The following is a 12,686-nucleotide window of genomic DNA, read 5'->3' on the forward strand; positions in this document are numbered from 1 at the left end:
GCGGCTGCTGAAATGACTGCATGGTGGGCTGCAGTCGAAGCCGAGGGATGACGTCACCATATGCAGCCGGCACACCTGATTCGAAGGACGGAGGTCTAGCGGCGGCTTCGGCGTAACTCAGTGGGGCAGCCGCAGGAATTACTTGCGGCGTCCTGGCGACAACTTGAGCGTAACTCTGGGGCGCAGAAGCCGGAGGTTGCGGGTGGTACTCAGTCATGGCCTCCGCAATTTCCTGCTCAATCGCTCGGCGGAGGGGAGGAAGAAAGTGGGTCGACGACTCTTGAACGTTCGGCGGGTGGGCAAAGGCCAGAAGAGAGAACTGGCGTGCAATTTCCTCGCGCACGAATGACTTGACTTCTACAAGCAACGCGGCCTGGTCAGATATTGCCGAAGCCAGCAAGCTCTGCGTCGCGTGATGGGGAGCGACGGGTCATCGAACGCCGCCGGCCGAGCTCCTCGTAGCTCTGGCACAGCGTTGTAACCTCGGCCACTGTGCCAGGGTTTTTGGCGAACAGCATGTTGAAGGCGTCGTCGTCAATGCCTTTCATTACGTTCCGGATCTTGTCAGACTAAGACATGGTTCCGTCGGCTTTCTTACACAAGTCGAGGACGTCTTCGATATAACTTGTGAAAGATTCACCGGCCTGCTGAGCTCCTTCGCGCTGTTCTGCTTGCAGCTTACGAACTGCTGGGCGGCCAAAAACGCTGATGACGGCGGTCTTGAAATCAGGCCAAGTCGCAAAATCGGAAGCGTGGTTGTTGTACCACAAGCTTGCTACTCCCGCCAGGTAGAATACCAAGTTGCTCAACTTGCCTTCTTCGTCCCATTTATTGGGGATGCTGACGCGCTCGTAAATTGCGAGCCAGTCCTCCACGTCGGTGTTATCGGCGCCAGTGAAGATAGGTAGATCGCGTATACGGGGGACACCGGGACATGTGGTCGTTGCGGGAGAAGGCGTTTGCTGGGCGGCGTCTTGAGGCATGGTAGATGGCAGGGTACGGGATCGTAGGTTCAGGGGCATCGAATGGGAGCACAGCACTCTCCACCAAATTGTTAAGGTGTTTATTAGCCGGCACTCAGCGACAATGCGTAATGGCGACAGTCACGGCAAGGCACGAACTCTCAGCGCGAGCGGCGTCCTTTCAGAAGAAGCCAAAGAGGACGACCCACTACAAGGCGCTGGAGAGGGCAACCCATTACTATGTTCCAAGGCTTCGCTACAATATCTTCAATGCAAACTTCGCTGAGAGTAATACGTAGGGCCACAATCCGAGGAAGCAAAGCGACGCGAGCATTGCTACTGTTTTTAAAATCGACCGGTTTAAGCGACCGCTTGTAGGCATTCAATGGACAGGCGCATATGTACCGTGACATGTGCCATCTTCCCTCTTCTTTCTTTCTCTTAATCTCTTCATTCCTTTCCCCAAGTGTAGGGTAGCAAACCGGACGTGCGTCTGGTTAACCTCCCTGCCTTTCATTCATTTCCTTCCTCCGCATGCTCCTTGCTATGAGAGTAAAACACGCACTAAGCTTTGAGCCATTCGCCGATCCCCTCTAAAGATACGAGGTACGGCGCGAGCGACCACACCTAGTCGGTCATTTCCCACCGGATCGGTGCAACCCCCCCTCCAGCTCTTGTCTAATGCGATCGACGGAGACGGCCAACTCATGTCATATCTGCTTGAGTGGGGCTCGTCGGCAATGCTCGCGGCAATGCTGGCGTGCTTTCGATTTGGAATTTGCACGGAATATGACGGCGGCGGCAAGAATCCCCCCTCCCTCTCTCTCTCTCTTTGTCTTGGATCTCATAGAGCCCCAGATCTGTACACGCTATTTGTTCCAATATTCCAATATGCACATCCACATATCAAGACCAAGCCACCGCCTTATGCTTTTGCCGTTTCCTTTTACTGACCTTCAGCTATACCGCGACAGAGCAGTGTCCCACGTCGAGATGCTGCGGCGCTTGAAATCCTGCGCGGCCGGCCTGCAGGCTCTCGGGCTCGGCAGGGGTGACCGCGTGTACACGCGCTTCTGCAGCTCCAGCGTCGACCGCCTAGTCGCCCTGTGCGCCGTGATTTTCACCGGAGCCACGGTCATCGTCGTCGGAGACTTCACGCACGGTAAGCAATCCGCCAACATTGGATCCCATGTGCATCCCATTGCCGAAAGTTCCGCTCACCACAAGTTCGCAAGCAGAAATTATAATCGCATATCACGTCTGTCTCTCTCTCTCTCCCTCTCTCCTTATTAGCGAACGCAAATCATAGTACATTTAGAATTCATGCCTGCTTCGCGTTGCTCGACCATGCAAACTCTGATCACATGACAATCTTAAAGAGCCAAGGTAAGGTATATAGTTGTTTGTACATAGTTGAATTTTGCATCGCCCTACTCAGACACACACGACAACGACGCCTCTTCTTGCGTCGAATCGCAAGAAGAGGCGATGTCATCTTATATTTATGTTCATGAAAAATGCTTGTATGGGCTCTATTCGCAGTGCCGATGAGTGACTACCCGATATGTTTCGGACCCTGCCGACGGAGGGTTTCTCTGCACGCTTGCAATCATACAAGTGTATAGTGCTTATGATTATTTTTTTACTTCCTCTTTTCTTTGTCTAAATTTGTTAATTGAGTTTTGATCTGAAGTTGATCGGGATAGCCGGCTCTATTTCAGCCTACCTTTGGATGTTTTCACTTCTAAATTTAAAAGAAAATCCTCCATCGATTTACCCGCACGCGTAGATGAATAGAAATACTTTCACAACACAATATTGCTTCGGGGAAAGTACGTGCAAGCGACTGCGCTCACAGGAGGCCGCGAAATAGAAGAGACGATATGTTCTATAATATATATGCCATTAAGTATTGCAACAGTTTATACATATGGTGCCGTTGACCGACTGAGGCCATAGGTAAGCTCTAATAATCTGTTTTTGTTTTGTTGTACAGCAAAACTAAAGAATAGGGGGGGGGGGGGGATGAGGATTCAGCAACGTGAGTAAAACAAGACAAATCAACAAGTCATATTTCTGCTGTTCAGAATACTTCTTTTTGGCAGGCAACGCTCGTATATATTGAAAAACTGCATTCTCGTATTCCCTTTAATCTTTTGCAGCTGCCACCTTGTTCTTTCTTTACCTCGAGCTCTTTCATGTGTCAGTGCGCTTTCAAACCAAGCAATATTGTAAGATCAGTAACAGTAACCGTGCGCCGTAACAGCACAATATGATATGGTCTGCCGCATCCAAGAAACGGCTTGCATGGCTAGGCCCGACACTTCAGTAGACGACAAGACGATGACACCGTGTCATTGCGAAAACTCGTCCTGGTGTAATTTTAAAAACTCCTAAACAAGAGAAACAAAGTTTCAGCTCCATAATGACAGTAACACATCTAGTAAGCCACGTGTCGCTGTTGCTCAAGAACATTTTCAGGAAGCTTGTTAAAAAATGATGACAGCATAGAAATTTCTAATGGGTATATGAAATGTCGGGTTGCAATACGGTGTGGCGTGAGGAGAGGTGTCTCGTAACGATCGCGAAACAACGTATTCGCGTCTGCACTCAGTGTCCCAATAATGTCTTTACGCAACAATGCGAATGCTCAATGATCTAAAAAAAAGGGGGGGGGGAGACAAACTTAAATTGACGAGCGTACGGACTTGAGCTTGTATGAGCTCAAGTCCGCAAATTGGCGGTTAATAAAGAATTGCACTTGAAATATTTCAACATGCCATTCATTATACAACAAGGTGACACCGAGTTTAACTTCCGCTAAATGAAAGAAAAGAAAACGAGACAGGCTTTAAAGGGCCCCTCACCAGGCCACATAGCAAATTTTAGTTAGACGCTGGAAGTTGTTGTGTGCCGAATTAAGAGCAGTATGCCGCAAGAATTTTTCAAATCGGTTCATTACGAGCTGAGAAAAACAATAATTTGTAGCGGCGCGAAACCATGATGCGAGGAGGCGAGTTCCAAACCCTTGCCGCTCGCCCCGTGTAGCCTTCGCAAGCCAAATCCCTTCCCTGCCCTCTTCACTTGACACATACGCATGAACACGTCATGCGCATGCATGGTCACGTGCGCATGACGTGCACGAGCCAGCCCGAGCACGCGAGCGGCGTTGCACGGCCGCTACCTTTTTTTTTATGTAGCGGCCATGGGCATTTTGTCGGCGTTCTCTGTGGTGTACTGCCTGTTTCTGCGGGACGGGCATGAAAGTTGAGACATTTGTACGGGCACGAGAGTGGCGTTATCATGAGCCAGTGCCGTATTAACTTTTACTTGGACGCGGTAGAATAAACGAGCATAATGAGTGCTCGAACGCGCCAGAACATTACTTTCGTTTCCAGGGCTGGCGTCTGCTCGATGCGCTAACCGCGGGGACACGAACGCATGGGAAAGGGAGGCACATTAGCCCCGCATCTCGCTGCAATTCACGAAAAAAAAAATGAAAAAGCCGCACGCATTCCCTGTGTGTGTCTCATTATTACTCTCAAGTTTTATTAATCTATTCAAGCAACAAAGTACACAAACTACACATGTCGTGTCAAATAATTATCGCAGCGTCACGTGCTCCTGTTGGCGACGTCAGAGCACACTCGTCTACGTAGAGGAGCGACGTCACAGCACTACCACCTACGTAGGGCCATTTTATCATGTACGTCATCCCCTCATTCTCTAAAGCGCGTGCCCGCGAGAGGAAGGGCAAGCAGCGTTCATCTTGAAATTTGACCCATTTCCGCGGCGCGTAGCGTTGCAAATTTTGGCAGACGTAATCGTGAACGCCCAGTGTATCCATTGCGCTCGTTAGCTCAAAATTGTCAAACCTGGTGAGGGGCCCTTTAAAGCAGGGGTCTCAAACACGCGGCCCGCGGACCTTTCTGGCAGCGGCCCGCGCCCGCACGTGACTGCCTTCGCCCCACATCTTTTTATGACCTTGTGACAGAAGTCTTGTGACTTTGCTAAATGGTACTCGATTATTTTCTCGCCTATTGCGATTAATAACGCTTTGTTCGGGTATACTACGGAGACGTGACTGGTCTCAAGCGTTTCTTTTTTAAATGCGAAGCATTTCTTAGCGAACTTCTGCGACTTTGAACGTATCTATCTATCTATCTATCTATCTATCTATCTATCTATCTATCTATCTATCTATCTATCTATCTATCTATCTATCTATCTATCTATCTATCTATCTATCTATCTATCTATCTATCTATCTATCTAGCCGCCTACGACTTTGTGCTCTCCTGGCCGTTTCGTTAATAGGATGTACACAAAAATTGGTATGGCGTAACATGACCTTATGACGAACATAAATGACAGGTCATAACATGAAAATCATGATACCCATGTCATGAACGACATGATTTACATGCCGCTGTTTTGGTGCTCTTGCAGCCGTTTCGTTAGGTTGATATATACCAAAATTGGTATGTCGTGACAAGAGTGTATGACGAACATAAGTGACAGGTCCTAACTTGCAGATCATGACACGCATGTCATGTACAGCCTGACTTACGTGCCACGCTCATCGTGTGCTGGCGGTCGTTGCGCTGGCTTGATATACACCAAAATTGGCACCTCGCGACGTGACTGTGTGACGAACACAAATAACAGGAGTTAACATGAAAATCATGACACGTATGTCATCTACAGCATGACTTACATGCCACGCTCATGGTGAGCTGGCGGTCGTTGCGCTAGCTTGATATACACCAAAATTGGCACCTCGCGACGTCACTGTGTGACGAACATAAATACCAGGAGTTAACATGAAAATCATGACACGCATATCATGTACAGCATGCCTTACGTGCCACGCTCATGGTGCGCTGGCGGCCGTTGCGCTAGCTTGATATACACCAAAATTGGCACCTCGCGACGTCACTGTGTGACGAACATAAATAACAGGAGTTAACATGAAAATCATGACACGCATATCATGTACAGCATGCCTTACGTGCCACGCTCATGGTGCGCTGGCGGTCGTTGCGCTAGCTTGATATACGCCAAAATTGGCACCTCGCGACGTCACTGTGTGACGAACATAAATAACAGGAGTTAACATGAAAATCATGACACGCATATCATGTACAGCATGCCTTACGTGCCACGCTCATGGTGCGCTGGCGGCCGTTGCGCTAGCTTGATATACACCAAAATTGGTACCTCGCGACGTGACTGTGTGACGAACATAAATAACAGGAGTTAACATGAAAATCATGACACGCATGTCATGTACAGCGTGCCTTACGTGCCACGCTCATGGTACGCTGGCGGCCGTTTCGCTAGCTTGATATACACCAAAATTTGTATCTCGCGACGTGACTGTGTGACGAACATAAATAACAGGATTAATATGAAAATCATGACACGCATGTCATGTACAGCATGACTTACGTGCCACGCTCATGGTGCACTCGTGGCCGTTTCGCTAGCTTGATATACACCAAAATTGGTACCTCGCGACGCGACTCTGTGACGAACATTAATAACAGGAGTTACCATGAAAATCATGAAATGCATGTCATGTACAGCATGACTTACGTGCCACGATCATGGTGTCTGGCGTCCGTTTCGCTAGCTCGATATACATCAAAATTGGTATTGCGCAACGTGACTGTGTGACGAACATAAATAACAGGTGGTAAGACGAAAATCATGAAATGTGCGTCATATAGAGTATGATTTAGACGCCACGCTCATGGTGCACTCGTGGCCATTTTGTTAAGTGGATATATACTTAAATTGGTATGGCATGACAGCAGTGCGTGACGAGCATAAATAGCAGGTCACGCATCGTATATATGTGGCAGAATAGATGTTTCATTAGCGTGGCATATACCAGATTTTACACGCATGCATGTATGACAATCTCGCAATATATAGGGAACTAGATGTCACGAGATGAATGACTTCATTAGCCTCAATGACAAACAAGGCGATGTATGCAGCTCTATGCTGGCTGCTTCGCATTACATCGATTCCCACACTGCGTGGGATCTGCCGATTTTTTTCTTTCTCTTCTTTTTTTGTTTTTATTGCTTTTTTGTTTTGTTTTTTGTTGCTTCTTTGTTTGTTTTTTTCGTGAGGCACCCCATGCGGTGGAAGAAAAAGTTTATATGACAGAATCGGCGTCCAGATTTTAGTCATTCTGCATATCGGTATCGATATGTTACCCTTCAGAAATGACCCATATATGTATGAAGGAAAGAAGATGACTTTCAAGGGCTTGTTTTTCTTTGTTAGAGACAATATTAATGAGAACTAACAGACAATAATGCCAAGGAAAGCAGAGGGCATGTTATGTGTAGTAGTAATTAGGATATAAATGTGAAGAAAGTAAAGTGGACGAAAAGATAACTTGCCGCCGGCAGGGACCGAACCTCCGACCTTCGAATAACGCGTCCGATGCTCTACCATTGAGCTACGGCGGCGGTCATCCCCCCCGTCCACTTTATAGGGTATATATGTGCATTTAAACCTATAGGAGTGTTCGTCAGCGCCGATCGCAGCCATGGCGGCGATTGTGGAACACTCCTTTTCTGCCTGTTGGCGTTATGTGACATGGGTATCTCCGTGTTTTCGGAGTTTATTTTTCTTGAAATTTGGAGGGTGCTTTTTGGAGTTCATTTTTTGGGGCGGGAATTCGGCGTTTATCGGAGTTTATTTTTCGTAAATTCCCAATTATGCGAAGTTGAGAGCTTATTTTCCGTTATTGTCAATAGTCCAACATCCCACAGGAAAATAGTCCAACATCTGAACTGGAAAACACCCGAACACGCGAAGCGTATTTCAGTTGTCTGGAAGATCAATAATAATAATATCTGGGGTTTAACGTCCCAAAACCACGATATGAGGGACGCCGTAGTGGAGGGTTTCGGAAATTTCGACCACCTGGGGTTCTTTAACGTACACCTAAATCTAAGTACACGGGCCTCAAACATTTTCGCCTCCAGTTGTCTAGAAGGCTTGAACGCACAAACACATACACACACAAACACAAATACTTGAATGCAAAACACCTACGTTTGTGCGTATTACAACTTTAAAGCTTGTTGTAATAGACGCAAGCATATTTTGCGAGGTCCTTATATTTGATGTCGTATGGCGCGCCCCAGTGTCGCCAGGGGACTGCATACAGTTGAAACTCCATTTAACGAAGTGACGGGGACGCTCCAGTTCTTTCGATGAACCGGGAATTTCGTAAAACAGAGAAAGATATTTGTTGGTCCTTCGAAACTTAAAGCTGTATTGTAGCGGCACCCAAAAGACCCACGTCATTTGTTTTTGTCGGCAACCCATGCCTGCGCGTCTGAAAAGTCCGCGTGGGCGGCCCTAGGGTGGCCCTAGTGTGGCCCTGACGTAAGGGACACAATGTCCGGGCGATGTAGGGCAGGTAGATCACGTCAGGTTGAGTTATGACTAATTACTGATATGCGATGACGCAGAGAACGAATGCAGCGACTGTGTCAGTAGGCCGATAGATGAGGGGCGATGATCTTTGCTATCCGTCGCATAAACCATGAAATAACAAAAGCAAACACCGCCGTCTCTAGCACCATCCTGTATACGTAAGAACGCTACCTGCTGCCAAGTCCGTTGTTCCGTGGACTGTCATGGCGTGCAGCCTCATCAAAGCAAAGCTAGGGCCGTAACTATGGCACCTATAGATGTTTTAACGCGATAGCGTTAGCGCGCCCGCGCGAAGAAAAACCAGTCTCGGTCAAAATCAGAAGGAAATCGCCGCTTTTTACCTAGTTATTTCAGGAAAACTTCGTTAAATCGGGTTTGGTGGCCAAATTAGTTCGTTAGTTCGGTTTGATGACAGCACTGAAATCTGTGGGTATTTGCCGGGGAATCGAAATTTCTTCGTTATGTCGGAAACTTCATGAAATCGGGTTTCGTTAGATCGAGTTTTTACTGCATCAAGATGTCGTCTCGCGCTCCCGGGGACCATACATACGCTGACGTATCTCGCTCGGTGTGCGACAAGCCCTTTGTTGAATGTGTGATGGTTGCGGTCTTCGAGACACCGTTGACGTGAGGTAAAGCTTATATCGGTCAAACCGGCCGATGTACCAATATTTGATGTCGTCTGGCGCACCCCAGCGCCGCCATTATTCTGCAGTATCAATAACCGCTTAGAACATGCGCTTTCGATAAAGAACGAAACAGGGTCACATTGGCCGTTAAAATCAGAGTTTGTCGGATAAATCCGAATTGTCAAAAAATTTACCGGCGAGTGTTTTGTCGAATTTTTTCGAATTTATACGAAAACACGGAGCCCTAGATATGGGAAAGGCCTATAGGTTCTTTCGAACATCCCCCCCCCCCCCATTTCTGCTTCTCGCTCCCACCTTCCTCGCGGTCCCGGCCCTTGCGGAATTAAATTTCGTGACTGCAGCCCAGCCCGGTAGCTGATTGAGATTGAGACCATTGCTTTAAAGTGTGGTGACCAGAGCGACCACCTGTGGCTGAACATATCGTTAACACTCCAGCGTTTTGCATGAGCGAAAAACTATTTTCGCTTCTTGTTCGTAATCTTTTTTTCCAGCGGAGCACTTGGCCAGCATCAAGACGCTCGATATCTCGCACCTGCTCACCGACTCCGGAACAGCCGATAGACTTATCCCTTTGCTACCGGAGCTGAAGCTCAAGGTGACTATACATAATACTTGACATAGCAGTGAGATTTCTTTAAAGCGCAAACTCCGTGGCTGCTTCAACCCTCGAATGATTTTTCACCAAAGGAGTAATATACATCCAAGCTCCACGAAGTTTCTTTCTTGTATGTTCATGTGCACTACGCTATAAACCATGATCACTAAGCTTAGCCTATATTCAGTTTCCCTATGTTCTGAGGGTATCAATGAGGTGTAAACGTATAAATGGACAGATTGAGGGACGGTTCAAAGATAATCTTTCAAATCCGTTGCTTCTGCTGCCCCAGCGAGGTAAGGCCTAGTCGGGATATATATTGTCACGTGGGCATGACGTTGAAGAAGTCAGCCGTCGGCTGGTTCAAGACGAAACTTTTTATGTGGGTTAACCTGTGCCCGGTAAACGAAAAGTCACACTGCAAGCAACACAGGCTGCACACTGATAGCGGCGAACAGAGCGTCGGCCGTCGATAATCTGATCACCGGCGGAACGCGTCGTCTTTTATACAGTAGCCATCGAACCTTCCAGCGTTATCGCTGGTGCTCGCGTAAGCTCTCGAATAAACGTGACTGTTCGCGTCCTGCGCGTAATCTTGACATAATGGTCTCAAATAATCGCGAAGCTTCCCGAACTTTGTGGCGTGGTCTGCGCCGTGCGCTGTTAACAGTTCTTGTAGTTGCAACCCATCCCGAATATGAAAAATAAGGCATGAAACGCGCGTGGCAATAATATATATATATATATATATATATATATATATATATATATATATATATATATATATATATATATATATATATATATATATATATATATATATATATATATATATATATATATATATATATATATATATATATATATATATATATATATATATATATATATGTGGGTCATTCCATGCCAAATCATCCAGCGTTTTTCCGACCGTCACAAATATGGCTGAAAAAATTTCCACGTTTTTCTTGAAGTTCGAAACTCGTTCTGCTCGTTTATTTCTGTTGCCAAAAGTTTCCCGCCTATTTGTGAGTCTGTAGTTTTGCGCCGACTTAGATAAAGGGCATCAAACAACAATTTTTTGCAAAAGACGTTTATGGGATGCACTCGATAAAATGGTATTTCCAGCAAGCTAATGAAGTGATGTAACTGTAAAAATAATGACTTATTTATGTATATCGATTCTTCGAGGGCTTTTCGCACGAGCGAAATTGAATAAAGTTGCAAGGTTTGATATTTTTTTCCAGGAACAAGGCAAACTCAAAGGGTGGAAATGAATTATGTACTGGTGGCCTGTTCGACATACTACAAAAGAAAAATAATTTAGTCGCTGAAGCTGTAGCATATCGTCTGAAAAAAATTGCGAATTTCACTTTTTTTTGAGAAAAGCTCTGTATTCAGCTTCAAAAAAGTTGCCTTGGTGGTCGGACTAAAAATATGCACGATACTTCATTTGAAAGCTCTATGTATCAGCTGAAGATAGGCAAAGTTACAAAAGGGTATTATTTTATTAACTTGAGAAATATTTTTTTTGAAATTTCGTATCTCCACCAGCTTTTCGCCGACGTAACTCAAGCGGCATGAAGCATTCACAACGGCAATCTTCAGTCTATGCCCACTGACCTGGGATGCAGACGTCAAACATGGTGCATTCTATAAAGCAACCCCATTTCCTTTTCCATTGCTTTATAGACAGCACCATATATATATATATATATATATATATATATATATATATATATATATATATATATATATATATATATATATATATATATATATATATATATATATATATATATATATATATACTAGACTAGACTGTTATATATATGTATTACAGTCTAGTGGGAGATTTACCTATGTCGGAGATGAACGCTAGAGTTGCTTAAGTCCTGCAAGTACTGTGGTCCGGTTAGATACACTGTGTTGGGCCACTTGAATCTGAAAAAGTAACAATAGGTATATCTCGTTTTTTTCTCCTACATACTTAACATGCTTCTACGTGTTAAACGCACGGCGCAACGTACAGCTTCACAAATGCTCAGATAGCGCACGCACAATGCACGCATTAACTGTGGAGTTGTTATTAGCGAGTTTTATTATACGCATACTATACACGTTTTACTACACATACACGCTTTAGATGAGTCAATACGTGCTTTGCTACATACTTTACTACGTGGCGTTCTTACGTAGGCAACGTATGCAGTAATAAAACTCGCTAATTGTATTTAGGGCGTCCACAGCAGCTGTACGGGCGCACGCAGCCAAACGCGTAGGTCTGCGTACGCTGAGCTGGTTCGGACGGTCAACTATAACTGTCTATTAGTATTCAGATGTGGAAACGTGAGAAGGTAGGCTAAGTCAGAGCCGGCTATTCCAGAATTATGAATTTGTTGCTCCACTGGCAAGGAAAATAACAAAAAGTACCAAAAAAACGAGAATATCAAGAAGCACTATACGCCTACGAACCCAAGCGTATTTACAAGGTCTGACAAAGTTTGTAGGCACAAGGAAACGAGCACAAGAAATGATAGGACTGGTGCCAGTCCTGTTTAGTTGTACGTACAAGGATTGTGCATGCGGGTATCAGCACAGAAGGCGCAGTCCAGAACGTCTAGAACAGTCACCCGTCGCACAAGTGGCCCCACGCAAGCGTTTCGTTGTGCACTCATACAACGACAAGGCGATCATATGATATCGACCTTTCTGTTTTGCTTCATTTTGATACAAATCCTCGTCTCATTCTTTCGTCATTTTTATTTTTCGACAGGGTGCGCTGTCTGTGGACCAGCTGTCGGGCTTGACGTGCGTGTCGTCTCCGCAGTGGGCGAACGAAAAGCACTTCTGTAACAACTGGAGCAGCGCCATCTGTGCGGACGATGTCGCCATGATCGCGTACAGCAGCGGGACATCCGGGCTTCCCAAGAACATCGAAATACCACAAAGATGCCTGCTCTACTGTCTCGTCGCTGCCGAGTGAGGGTTGTTGACAGGAGAAACTTATAC

The 12,686-nt window shown here is 45.9% G+C and overlaps 1 protein-coding gene across 1 annotated transcript in view; it reads right to left on the bottom strand.

The window, feature by feature from the left end:
* LOC119388334 (luciferin 4-monooxygenase) overlaps positions 1–12,414 on the bottom strand; it is a 58,801-nt gene extending 46,387 nt beyond the window's left edge. The window contains exons 1-2 of the mRNA XM_037656038.1: positions 12,247–12,414; positions 11,535–11,618 (exon numbers count right to left, since the gene is read on the bottom strand). The gene's annotated coding sequence lies outside the window, so the exon portion shown is untranslated. The remainder of the gene's footprint in view (positions 1–11,534; positions 11,619–12,246) is intronic.
* Between the last annotated feature and the right edge of the window lie 272 nt (positions 12,415–12,686).

The sequence above is a fragment of the Rhipicephalus sanguineus genome, chromosome 3 (assembly GCF_013339695.2).
Source record: "Rhipicephalus sanguineus isolate Rsan-2018 chromosome 3, BIME_Rsan_1.4, whole genome shotgun sequence".
Lineage (NCBI taxonomy): Eukaryota > Metazoa > Arthropoda > Arachnida > Ixodida > Ixodidae > Rhipicephalus > Rhipicephalus sanguineus.